The 12,503-nt window shown below is 65.5% G+C and overlaps 1 protein-coding gene across 4 annotated transcripts in view; it reads left to right on the forward strand.

Annotated features, from left to right (window-relative positions):
- The window catches only part of LOC140486903 (NAD kinase-like), a 109,295-nt gene that overhangs the window by 25,222 nt on the left and 71,570 nt on the right, over positions 1-12,503 (forward strand). The window lies entirely within an intron of this gene.

The following is a 12,503-nucleotide window of genomic DNA, read 5'->3' on the forward strand; positions in this document are numbered from 1 at the left end:
CTTGTTGCGATATTATATACAGATTCCAGATTATTGACACAGACCAGTTGCTGACATGGAGGGAAATTAAGGTAGACAGGTTGGACCGAATGACCTGTTTCCACGTTCTCAGTTCAACCTAAATATGTTGTGGGGAATAAATAGAAAGAACCCAGTGACCTGCAGGTTTTACATTCCACCTTGACCTTAAATTTACCTGGACCATCTCTGACACCTCCCTCCCCTTCCTGGACTTCTCCATCTCCATTAATGACGACCGACTTGACACTGACATTTTTTACAAACCCGCCGACTCCCACAGCTACCTGGATTACACCTCTTCCCACCCTACCTCTTGCAAAAATGCCATCCCATATTCCCAATTCCTCTGCCTCCGCCGTATCTGCTCCCAGGAGAACCAGTTCCACCACAGAACACACCAGATGGCCTCCTTCTTTAGAGACCGCAACTTCCCTTCCCACATGGTTAAAGATGCCCTCCAACGCATCTTGTCCACATACTGCACCCCCACCCTCAGGCTCCACCCCTCCAACTGTAACAAGGACAGAACGCCCCTGGTGCTCACCGTCCACCCTACCAACCTTTGCATAAACCAAATCATCTGCCGACATTTCCGCCACCTCCAAACAGACCCCACCACCAGGGATATATTTCCCTCCCCACCCCTTTCCGCCTTTCACAAAGACCGTTCCCTCTGTGACTACCTGATCAGGTCCACGCCCCCAAACAACCCACCCTCCAATCCTGGTACTTTCCCCTGCCACCGCAGGAACTGTAAAACCTGTGCCCACACCTCTATCCAAGGCCCTAAAGGAGCCTTCCACATCCATCAAAGTTTTACTTGCACATCCACCAATATCATTTATTGTATCCATTGCTCTTGATGCGGTCTCCTCTACATTGGGGAGACTGGGTGCCTCCTAGCAGAGTGCTTTAGGGAACATCTCTGGGACACCCGCACCAATCAACCACATCGCCCCATGGCCTAACGTTTCAACTCCCCCCTCCCACTCTGCCGAGGACATGGAGGTCCTGGGCCTCCTTCACCGCTGCTCCCTCACCACCAGACGCCTGGAGGAAGAACGCCTCATCTTCCGCCTCGGAACACTTCAACCCTGGGCACCAGTGTGGACTTCAACAGTTTCCTCATTTCCCCTTCCCCCACCTCACCCTAGTTCTAAACTTCCAGCTCAGCACTGTCTCCTTGACTTGTCCGGACTTGTACGACCTGCCTATCTTCTTTTCCACCTATCCACTCCACCCTCTCCTCCTTGACCTATCACCTTCATCCCCTCCTCCACTCACCCATTGTACTCTGTTACTCTCTCCCACCCCCACCCTCCTCTAGCTTATCTCTCCACGCTTCAGGCTCACTGCCTTTATTCCTGATGAAGGGCTTTTGCCCGAAACGTCGATTTCGAAGCTACTTGGATGCTGCCTGAACTGCTGTGCTCTTCCAGCACCAGTAATCCAGAATCTGGTTTCCAGCATCTGCAGTCATTGTTTTTACCTCTATTGACTCAATACATCTAAAGCTCAATTTGGCTGCTGTTTCAATCTCCACTGTTCTTCCTACTCTTTCTTTTTTTTGGGGGGGACTGAGTTGCAACTTTGGAATCTGGAGGAACACAGCGGATCAGAAATAAAGACTCGTACTCTCTACCTGATTATTGCATGTTCAGCCCAAGAATTCTTTCCTTGAAACCGTATTTACAGGATGTGGGCTTTGCTGGCTGGGCCAATATTTATTGCCCATCCCTAATTGCCCCAGAAAAGGTGGTGATGGGCAGCTGCTACACTCTGGGGCAGCCACAGTGCTTTTAAGGAGGAGTTTGAGAATTTTGACCCAGTAACACTGGAGGAACAGTGATATATTTCCAAGTCAGGATGGTGAGTGGCTTGTGGGGGGTGGGGGGGTTTCCCACGTATCTGCTGCCGTTGGTCTTTGATGAAGGTGGTTATGGGTTTTGAAAGTGCATTTTGTAGATGGTAGATCTCCTAATTTCCAATCTTTAGGTCACACTAATCCTCCGGTCTTTCACTAATTTCAGAATGTTTTTAACAGTTGTCCTGAATAGTGTGGCTGATCATCTGACAGCAATGAGGAAAGTTCAGTGGACTAAGTTCCTATCTCCTGCTCCCATGTTAGCTGTTTGTTTTCCTTAATAAGTGAGCATTTGTTAGTTCAGAGATCAACACTTTCTCTTGTAAAAGTGTTAACCTTTCTAATTTATTGCCACAAAGCCACCCAGTTATAAGTTTGTTTCAGAGCCAGCTCCCAGGGAATCTCAAGGGGATTGGTGCCTTAAATGTTTCCGAATGAAGAGACTGATGTGGAAGGTGGGCCTTTCACTTTTTGGAAAGGGATGATGTTGTGAAACTTGAAAGGGTTCAGAAAAGATTTACAAGGATGTTGCCAGGGTTGGAGGATTAGTGTGATAGGGAAAAGCTGAACAGGCTGGGGCTGTTTTCCTGGAGCATCGGAGGCTGAGGGGTGACCTTATAGAGGTTTATAAAATCATGAGGGGCATGGATAGGATAAATAGACAAAGTCTTTTCCCTGGGGTCGGGGAGTCCAGAACTAGAGGGCATAGGTTTAGGGTGAGAGGGGAAAGATATAAAAGAGACCTAAGGGGCAACTTTTTCACACAGAGGGTGGTACGTGTATGGAGCAGTCAGAGGAAGTGGTGGAGGCTGGTACAATTGCAGCATTTAAAAGGCATTTGGATGGGTATATGAATAAGAAGGGTTTGGAGGGATGTGGGCCAGGTGCTGGCAGGTGGGACTAGATTGGGTTGGGATATCTGGGTCAGCATGGACGGGTTGGACCGAAGGGTCTGTTTCCAAGCTGTACATCTCTAGGACTCTATGGTGTCCTTTGAGCTGGAGCACATGCCTCTGCTTGATTTCAGTAGCAATGTTACAACACGAGCACCTGAGGATAAAGGCAGACTGTCTAAAGCCCGAGGGCAGTCCTCCTCCAACTGCCAGGCTGTTCAGAGATGTCATCTGACATTGCCTGGGGTTCCAATCACATGCAATAAACTCACTGTCAGACTAGTCTCCTCAGCACCTTCTGGGCTTAACATAAATAACTTTGATTTAACAGAAACATTTTGTCATAAATCCAAGTTGTTTTTGAAACAGCATATTCACGTGGTGTCTCGAATCGGAGGGAATTATTTTTATGTTCTGGGGGCCACGGATGGCATTGGGAAGTGAGCAAAGTGAAAGAAATAGGCAACTAAAATGTCTGTTCTTGGAACTTTATTTCAGCTGAATTTGCAAAAACAAAGTATTTGTTATTAAAAGTAGGGGGTATGGAATGGATCACATTGTGAGCACCACCCTCTTGCAATGCCTTGGTAACAGGACAGTATCACACTGCCTTCGCACAGAACTGCGACAGGAGATCTCGGTATCAAAGTGCTTTAGCTTCAAAGGCTCGGACATTGTGATGATGCTGCTGCTTTAATGAAGTCTGGGTTGTGTTGTTTTGTTTTCTCAGAAGGGGTCATAACGATGGAGGTTCTGTTTGTCTGTGTTTATCAACTTGAAGCTTTTAAACAAAACACTTTGTACAATGAAAGGTGTGGCCAGTTCTCCCAGCTCCAATTCTCTCTGGTTTGGTTTGGTTTCAGCAAACGATCAGGTTTCCCCCCGCACATGCTCGCTCCCCCCGCGCATGCTCTCGCTCCCACTCTTCCCCTCTGCCCCCCACGTGCGCTCTCGCTCTCCCCCCCACCCTCCCCGTGAGCTCTCGCTCCCACTCTCTTCCCCCCTCCCCACGTGCTTCCCCCCACGCACGCACTCTCGCTTCTCCCCCCTTCTCTTACCCCCCCCCCACCACGGCACGCGCTCTCTTCCTCCCCCCCCCGCGCACTCTCACGCTTTCCTCCTCCCTGCGCACGCTCTCAGGCTTTCTCCCCCCCGCTGCGCGCGCTCTATCGCTTCCTCCCCCCGCGCGCTCTATCGCTTCCTCCCCCCCGCGCGCTCTATCGCTTCCTCCCCCCCGCGCGCTCTCTCGTTTCCTCCCCCCCCGCGCGCTCTCTCGTTTCCTCCCCCCCCGCGCGCTCTCTCGTTTCCTCCCCCCCGCGCGCTCTCTCGTTTCCTCCCCCCCGCGCGCTCTCTCGTTTCTCCCCCCCGCGCGCTCTCTCGTTCCTCCCCCCGCGCGCTCTCTCGTTTCCTCCCCCCCGCGCGCTCTCTCGTTTCCTCCCCCCGCGCGCTCTCTCGTTTCCTCCCCCCCGCGCGCTCTCTCGTTTCCTCCCCCCCGCGCGCTCTCTCGTTTCCTCCCCCCCGCGCGCTCCTCTCGTTTCCTCCCCCCCGCGCGCTCTCTCGTTTCCTCCCCCCGCGCGCTCTCGTCGTTTCCTCCCCCCCGCGCGCTCTCTCGTTCCTCCCCCCGCGCGCTCTCTCGTTTCCTCCCCCCGCGCGCTCTCTCGTTTCCTCCCCCCCGCGCGCTCTCTCGTTTCCTCCCCCCCCGCGCGCTCTCTCGTTTCCTCCCCCCCGCGCGCTCTCTCGTTTCCTCCCCCCCGCGCGCTCTCTCGTTTCCTCCCCCCCGCGCGCTCTCTCGTTTCCTCCCCCCGCGCGCTCTCTCGTTTCCTCCCCCCGCGCGCTCTCTCGTTTCCTCCCCCCCGCGCGCTCTCTCGTTTCCTCCCCCCCGCGCGCTCTCTCGTTTTCCTCCCCCCCGCGCGCTCTCTCGTTTCCTCCCCCCCGCGCGCTCTCTCGTTTCCTCCCCCCCGCGCGCTCTCTCGTTTCCTCCCCCCCGCGCGCTCTCTCGTTTCCTCCCCCCCGCGCGCTCTCTCGTTTCCTCCCCCCCGCGCGCTCTCTCGTTTCCTCCCCCCCGCGCGCTCTCTCGTTTCCTCCCCCCCGCGCGCTCTCTCGTTTCCTCCCCCCGCGCGCTCTCTCGTTTCCTCCCCGCGCGCTCTCTCGTTTCTCCCCCCGGCGCTCTCTCGTTTCCTCCCCCCCGCGCGCTCTCTCGTTTCCTCCCCCCCGCGCGCTCTCTCGTTTCCTCCCCCCGCGCGCTCTCTCGTTCCTCCCCCCCGCGCGCTCTCTCGTTTCCTCCCCCCCGCGCGCTCTCTCGTTTCCTCCCCCCCGCGCGCTCTCTCGTTTCCTCCCCCCCGCGCGCTCTCTCGTTTCCTCCCCCCCGCGCGCTCTCTCGTTCCTCCCCCCCGCGCGCTCTCTCGTTTCCTCCCCCCGCGCGCTCTCTCGTTTCCTCCCCCCGCGCGCTCTCTCGTTTCTCCCCCGCGCGCTCTCTCGTTTCCTCCCCCCCGCGCGCTCTCTCGTTTCCTCCCCCCCGCGCGCTCTCTCTCGTTTCCTCCCCCCCCGCGCGCTCTCTCGTTTCCTCCCCCCCGCGCGCTCTCTCGTTTCCTCCCCCCCGCGCGCTCTCTCGTTTCCTCCCCCCCGCGCGCTCTCTCGTTTCCTCCCCCCCCGCGCGCTCTCCTCGTTTCCTCCCCCCCGCGCGCTCTCTCGTTTCCTCCCCCCCGCGCGCTCTCTCGTTTCCTCCCCCCCGCGCGCTCTCTCGTTTCCTCCCCCCCGCGCGCTCTCTCGTTTCCTCCCCCCGCGCGCTCTCTCGTTTCTCCCCCCCGCGCGCTCTCTCGTTTCTCCCCCCCGCGCGCTCTCTCGTTTCCTCCCCCCCGCGCGCTCTCTCGTTTCCTCCCCCCCGCGCGCTCTCTCGTTTCCTCCCCCCCGCGCGCTCTCTCGTTTCCTCCCCCCCGCGCGCTCTCTCGTTTCCTCCCCCCCGCGCGCTCTCTCGTTTCCTCCCCCCCGCGCGCTCTCTCGTTTCCTCCCCCCCCGCGCGCTCTCTCGTTTCCTCCCCCCCGCGCGCTCTCTCGTTTCCTCCCCCCCGCGCGCTCTCTCGTTTCCTCCCCCCGCGCGCTCTCTCGTTTCCTCCCCCCCGCGCGCTCTCTCGTTTCCTCCCCCCCGCGCGCTCTCTCGTTTCCTCCCCCCCGCGCGCTCTCTCGTTTCCTCCCCCCCGCGCGCTCTCTCGTTTCCTCCCCCCGCGCGCTCTCTCGTTTCCTCCCCCCCGCGCGCTCTCTCGTTTCCTCCCCCCCGCGCGCTCTCTCGTTTCCTCCCCCCCGCGCGCTCTCTCGTTTCCTCCCCCCCGCGCGCTCTCTCGTTTCCTCCCCCCCGCGCGCTCTCTCGTTTCCTCCCCCCCGCGCGCTCTCTCGTTTCCTCCCCCCCGCGCGCTCTCTCGTTTCCTCCCCCCCGCGCGCTCTCTCGTTTCCTCCCCCCCGCGCGCTCCTCTCGTTTCCTCCCCCCCGCGCGCTCTCTCGTTTCCTCCCCCCGCGCGCTCTCTCGTTTCCTCCCCCCCGCGCGCTCTCGGTTTCCTCCCCCCGCGCGCTCTCTCGTTTCCTCCCCCCCGCGCGCTCTCTCGTTTCCTCCCCCCGCGCGCTCTCTCGTTTCCTCCCCCCCGCGCGCTCTCTCGTTTCCTCCCCCCCGCGCGCTCTCTCGTTTCCTCCCCCCCGCGCGCTCTCTCGTTCCTCCCCCCCGCGCGCTCTCTCGTTTCCTCCCCCCGCGCGCTCTCTCGTTTCCTCCCCCCCGCGCGCTCTCTCGTTCCTCCCCCCCGCGCGCTCTCTCGTTTCCTCCCCCCCGCGCGCTCTCTCGTTTCCTCCCCCCCGCGCGCTCTCTCGTTTCCTCCCCCCCGCGCGCTCTCTCGTTTCCTCCCCCCCGCGCGCTCTCTCGTTTCCTCCCCCCCGCGCGCTCTCTCGTTTCCTCCCCCCCGCGCGCTCTCTCGTTTCCTCCCCCCCGCGCGCTCTCTCGTTTCCTCCCCCCCGCGCGCTCTCTCGTTTCCTCCCCCCCGCGCGCTCTCTCGTTTCCTCCCCCCCGCGCGCTCTCTCGTTTCCTCCCCCCGCGCGCTCTCTCGTTTCCTCCCCCCCGCGCGCTCTCTCGTTCCTCCCCCCGCGCGCTCTCGTCTCCCCCGGGCTCTCTCGTTTCCTCCCCCCCCGCGCGCTCTCTCGTTTCCTCCCCCCCGCGCGCTCTCTCGTTTCCTCCCCCCCGCGCGCTCTCTCGTTCCTCCCCCCGCGCGCTCTCTCGTTTCCTCCCCCCCGCGCGCTCTCTCGTTTCCTCCCCCCGCGCGCTCTCTCGTTTCCTCCCCCCCGCGCGCTCTCTCGTTTCCTCCCCCCCGCGCGCTCTCTCGTTTCCTCCCCCCCCGCGCGCTCTCTCGTTTCCTCCCCCCCGCGCGCTCTCTCGTTTCCTCCCCCCCGCGCGCTCTCTCGTTTCCTCCCCCCCGCGCGCTCTCTCGTTTCCTCCCCCCCGCGCGCTCTCTCGTTTCCTCCCCCCCGCGCGCTCTCTCGTTTCCTCCCCCCCGCGCGCTCTCTCGTTTCCTCCCCCCCGCGCGCTCTCCTCGTTTCCTCCCCCCCGCGCGCTCTCTCGTTTCCTCCCCCCCGCGCGCTCTCTCGTTTCTCCCCCCCGCGCGCTCTCTCGTTTCCTCCCCCCCGCGCGCTCTCTCGTTTCCTCCCCCCGCGCGCTCTCTCGTTTCCTCCCCCCGCGCGCTCTCTCGTTTCCTCCCCCCCGCGCGCTCTCTCGTTTCCTCCCCCCCGCGCGCTCTCTCGTTTCCTCCCCCCCCGCGCGCTCTCTCGTTTCCTCCCCCCCGCGCGCTCTCTCGTTTCCTCCCCCCCGCGCGCTCTCTCGTTTCTCCCCCCCGCGCGCTCTCTCGTTTCCTCCCCCCGCGCGCTCTCTCGTTTCCTCCCCCCCGCGCGCTCTCTCGTTTCCTCCCCCCGCGCGCTCTCTCGTTTCCTCCCCCCGCGCGCTCTCTCGTTTCCTCCCCCCCGCGCGCTCTCTCGTTTCCTCCCCCCCGCGCGCTCTCTCGTTTCCTCCCCCCCGCGCGCTCTCTCGTTTCCTCCCCCCCGCGCGCTCTCTCGTTTCCTCCCCCCCGCGCGCTCTCTCGTTTCCTCCCCCCCGCGCGCTCTCTCGTTTCCTCCCCCCGCGCGCTCTCTCGTTCCTCCCCCCCGCGCGCTCTCTCGTTTCCTCCCCCCCGCGCGCTCTCTCGTTTCCTCCCCCCCGCGCGCTCTCTCGTTTCCTCCCCCCGCGCGCTCTCTCGTTTCCTCCCCCCCGCGCGCTCTCTCGTTTCCTCCCCCCCGCGCGCTCTCTCGTTTCCTCCCCCCGCGCGCTCTCTCGTTTCCTCCCCCCCGCGCGCTCTCTCGTTTCCTCCCCCCCGCGCGCTCTCTCGTTTCCTCCCCCCCGCGCGCTCTCTCGTTTCCTCCCCCCGCGCGCTCTCTCGTTTTCCTCCCCCCCGCGCGCTCTCTCGTTTCCTCCCCCCCGCGCGCTCTCTCGTTTCCTCCCCCCCGCGCGCTCTCTCGTTTCCTCCCCCCCCGCGCGCTCTCTCGTTTCCTCCCCCCGCCTCTCGTTCCTCCCCCCCGCGCGCTCTCTCGTTTCCTCCCCCCCCGCGCGCTCTCATCGTTTCCTCCCCCCCGCGCGCTCTCTCGTTTCCTCCCCCCCGCGCGCTCTCTCGTTTCCCTCCCCCCCGCGCGCTCTCTCGTTTCCTCCCCCCCGCGCGCTCTCTCGTTTCCTCCCCCCCGCGCGCTCTCTCGTTTCCTCCCCCCCGCGCGCTCTCTCGTTTCCTCCCCCCCGCGCGCTCTCTCGTTTCCTCCCCCCCGCGCGCTCTCTCGTTTCCTCCCCCCCGCGCGCTCTCTCGTTTCCTCCCCCCCGCGCGCTCTCTCGTTTCCTCCCCCCCGCGCGCTCTCTCGTTTCCTCCCCCCCGCGCGCTCTCTCGTTTCCTCCCCCCCGCGCGCTCTCTCGTTTCCTCCCCCCCGCGCGCTCTCTCGTTTCCTCCCCCCCCGCGCGCTCTCTCGTTTCCTCCCCCCCCGCGCGCTCTCTCGTTTCCTCCCCCCGCGCGCTCTCTCGTTTCCTCCCCCCCGCGCGCTCTCTCGTTTCCTCCCCCCCCGCGCGCTCTCTCGTTTCCTCCCCCCCGCGCGCTCTCTCGTTTTCCTCCCCCCCGCGCGCTCTCTCGTTTCCTCCCCCCCGCGCGCTCTCTCGTTTCCTCCCCCCGCGCGCTCTCTCGTTTCCTCCCCCCCGCGCGCTCTCTCGTTTCCTCCCCCCCGCGCGCTCTCTCGTTCTCCTCCCCCCCGCGCGCTCTCTCGTTTCCTCCCCCCGCGCGCTCTCTCGTTTCCTCCCCCCCGCGCGCTCTCTCGTTTCCTCCCCCCCGCGCGCTCTCTCGTTTCCTCCCCCCCGCGCGCTCTCTCGTTTCCTCCCCCCCGCGCGCTCTCGTCGTTTCCTCCCCCCCCGCGCGCTCTCTCGTTTCACATCGGTTCCTCCCCCCGCGCGCTCTCTCGTTTCCTCCCCCCCGCGCGCTCTCTCGTTCCTCCCCCCCGCGCGCTCTCTCGTTTCCTCCCCCCCGCGCGCTCTCTCGTTTCCTCCCCCCCGCGCGCTCTCTCGTTTCCTCCCCCCGCGCGCTCTCTCGTTTCCTCCCCCCCGCGCGCTCTCTCGTTTCCTCCCCCCCGCGCGCTCTCTCGTTCCTCCCCCCCGCGCGCTCTCTCGTTTCCTCCCCCCCGCGCGCTCTCTCGTTTCCTCCCCCCCGCGCGCTCTCTCGTTTCCTCCCCCCCGCGCGCTCTCTCGTTTCCTCCCCCCCGCGCGCTCTCTTCGTTTCCTCCCCCCCGCGCGCTCTCTCGTTTCCCTCCCCCCCGCGCGCTCTCTCGTTTCCTCCCCCCGCGCGCTCTCTCGTTTCCTCCCCCCCCGCGCGCTCTCTCGTTTCCTCCCCCCGCGCGCTCTCTCGTTTCCTCCCCCCCGCGCGCTCTCTCGTTTCCTCCCCCCCGCGCGCTCTCTCGTTTCCTCCCCCCCGCGCGCTCTCTCGTTTCCTCCCCCCCGCGCGCTCTCTCGTTTCCTCCCCCCCGCGCGCTCTCTCGTTTCCTCCCCCCCGCGCGCTCTCTCGTTTCCCTCCCCCCGCGCGCTCTCTCGTTTCCTCCCCCCGCGCGCTCTCTCGTTTCCTCCCCCCGCGCGTCTCTCGTTTCCTCCCCCCCGCGCGCTCTCTCGTTTCCTCCCCCCCGCGCGCTCTCTCGTTTCCTCCCCCCCGCGCGCTCTCTCGTTTCCTCCCCCCCGCGCGCTCTCTCGTTTCCTCCCCCCCGCGCGCTCTCTCGTTTCCTCCCCCCCGCGCGCTCTCTCGTTTCCTCCCCCCCGCGCGCTCGTCTCGGTTCGTTTCCTCCCCCCGCGCGCTCTCTCGTTTCCTCCCCCCCGCGCGCTCTCTCGTTTCCTCCCCCCCGCGCGCTCTCTCGTTTCCTCCCCCCCGCGCGCTCTCTCGTTTCCTCCCCCCCGCGCGCTCTCTCGTTTCCTCCCCCCCGCGCGCCTCTCTCGTTTCCTCCCCCCGCGCGCTCTCTCGTTTCCTCCCCCCCGCGCGCTCTCTCGTTTCCTCCCCCCCGCGCGCTCTCCTCGTTTCCTCCCCCCCCGCGCGCTCTCTCGTTTCCTCCCCCCCGCGCGCTCTCTCGTTTCCTCCCCCCCGCGCGCTCTCTCGTTTCCTCCCCCCCCGCGCGCTCTCTCGTCCTCCCCCCCCGCGCGCTCTCTCTCGTTTCCTCCCCCCCGCGCGCTCTCTCGTTTCCTCCCCCCCGCGCGCTCTCTCGTTTCCTCCCCCCCGCGCGCTCTCTCGTTTCCTCCCCCCCGCGCGCTCTCTCGTTTCCTCCCCCCCGCGCGCTCTCTCGTTTCCTCCCCCCCGCGCGCTCTCTCGTTTCCTCCCCCCGCGCGCTCTCTCGTTTCCTCCCCCCGCGCGCTCTCTCGTTTCCTCCCCCCCGCGCGCTCTCTCGTTTCCTCCCCCCCGGCGCGCTCTCTCGTTTCCTCCCCCCCGCGCGCTCTCTCGTTTCCTCCCCCCCGCGCGCTCTCTCGTTTCCTCCCCCCGCGCGCTCTCTCGTTTCCTCCCCCCCGCGCGCTCTCTCGGTTTCCTCCCCCCCGCGCGCTCTCTCGTTTCCTCCCCCCCGCGCGCTCTTCGTTTCCTCCCCCGGCGCTCTCTCGTTTTCCCCCCGCGCGCTCTCTCGTTTCCTCCCCCCCGCGCGCTCTCTCGTTTCCTCCCCCCCGCGCGCTCTCTCGTTTCCTCCCCCCCCCGCGCGCTCTCTCGTTTCCTCCCCCCGCGCGCTCTCTCGTTTCCTCCCCCCGCGCGGCTCTCTCGTTTCCTCCCCCCCGCGCGCTCTCTCGTTTCCTCCCCCCCGCGCGCTCTCTCGTTTCCTCCCCCCCGCGCGCTCTCTCGTTTCCTCCCCCCCGCGCGCTCTCTCGTTTCCTCCCCCCCGCGCGCTCTCTCGTTTCCTCCCCCCGCGCGCTCTCTCGTTTCCTCCCCCCCGCGCAGCTCTCTCGTTTCCTCCCCCCCGCGCGGTCGCGGCTCTCTCGTTTCCTCCCCCCCGCGCGCTCTCTCGTTTCCTCCCCCCCGCGCGCTCTCTCGTTTCCTCCCCCCGCGCGCTCTCTCGTTTCCTCCCCCCCGCGCGCTCTCTCGTTTCCTCCCCCCCGCGCGCTCTCTCGTTTCCTCCCCCCCGCGCGCTCTCTCGTTTCCTCCCCCCCGCGCGCTCTCTCGTTTCCTCCCCCCCGCGCGCTCTCTCGTTTCTCCCCCCCGCGCGCTCTCTCGTTTCCTCCCCCCCGCGCGCTCTCTCGGTTTCCTCCCCCCCGCGCGCTCTCTCGTTTCCTCCCCCCCGCGCGCTCTCTCGTTTCCTCCCCCCCGCGCGCTCTCTCGTTTCCTCCCCCCCGCGCGCTCTCTCGTTTCCTCCCCCCCGCGCGCTCTCTCGTTTCCTCCCCCCCGCGCGCTCTCTCGTTTCCTCCCCCCCGCGCGCTCTCTCGTTTCCTCCCCCCCGCGCGCTCTCTCGTTTCCTCCCCCCCGCGCGCTCTCTCGTTTCCTCCCCCCGCGCGCTCTCTCGTTTCCTCCCCCCCGCGCGCTCTCTCGTTTCCTCCCCCCCGCGCGCTCTCTCGTTTCCTCCCCCCCGCGCGCTCTCTCGTTCTCCCCCGCGCGCTCTCTCGTTTCCTCCCCCCCGCGCGCTCTCTCGTTTCCTCCCCCCCCGCGCGCTCTCTCGTTTCCTCCCCCCCGCGCGCTCTCTCGTTTCCTCCCCCCCGCGCGCTCTCTCGTTTCTCCCCCCCGCGCGCTCTCTCGTTTCCTCCCCCCCGCGCGCTCTCTCGTTTCCTCCCCCCCCGCGCGCTCTCTCGTTTCCTCCCCCCCCGCGCGCTCTCTCGTTTCCTCCCCCCCCGCGCGCTCTCTCGTCGTTTCCCTCCCCCCCGCGCGCTCTCTCGTTTCCTCCCCCCCGCGCGCTCTCTCGTTTCCTCCCCCCCGCGCGCTCTCTCGTTTCCTCCCCCCCCGCGCGCTCTCTCGTTCCTCCCCCCCGCGCGCTCTCTCGTTTCCTCCCCCCCGCGCGCTCTCGTCTCGGTTGTTCCTCCCCCCCGCGCGCTCTCTCGTTTCCTCCCCCCCGCGCGCTCTCTCGTTTCCTCCCCCCCGCGCGCTCTCTCGTTTCCTCCCCCCCGCGCGCTCTCTCGTTTCCTCCCCCCCGCGCGCTCTCTCGTTTCTCCCCCCCGCGCGCTCTCTCGTTTCCTCCCCCCCGCGCGCTCTCTCG

Source organism: Chiloscyllium punctatum, chromosome 16 (genome assembly GCF_047496795.1).
Source record: "Chiloscyllium punctatum isolate Juve2018m chromosome 16, sChiPun1.3, whole genome shotgun sequence".
Taxonomy (NCBI): domain Eukaryota; kingdom Metazoa; phylum Chordata; class Chondrichthyes; order Orectolobiformes; family Hemiscylliidae; genus Chiloscyllium; species Chiloscyllium punctatum.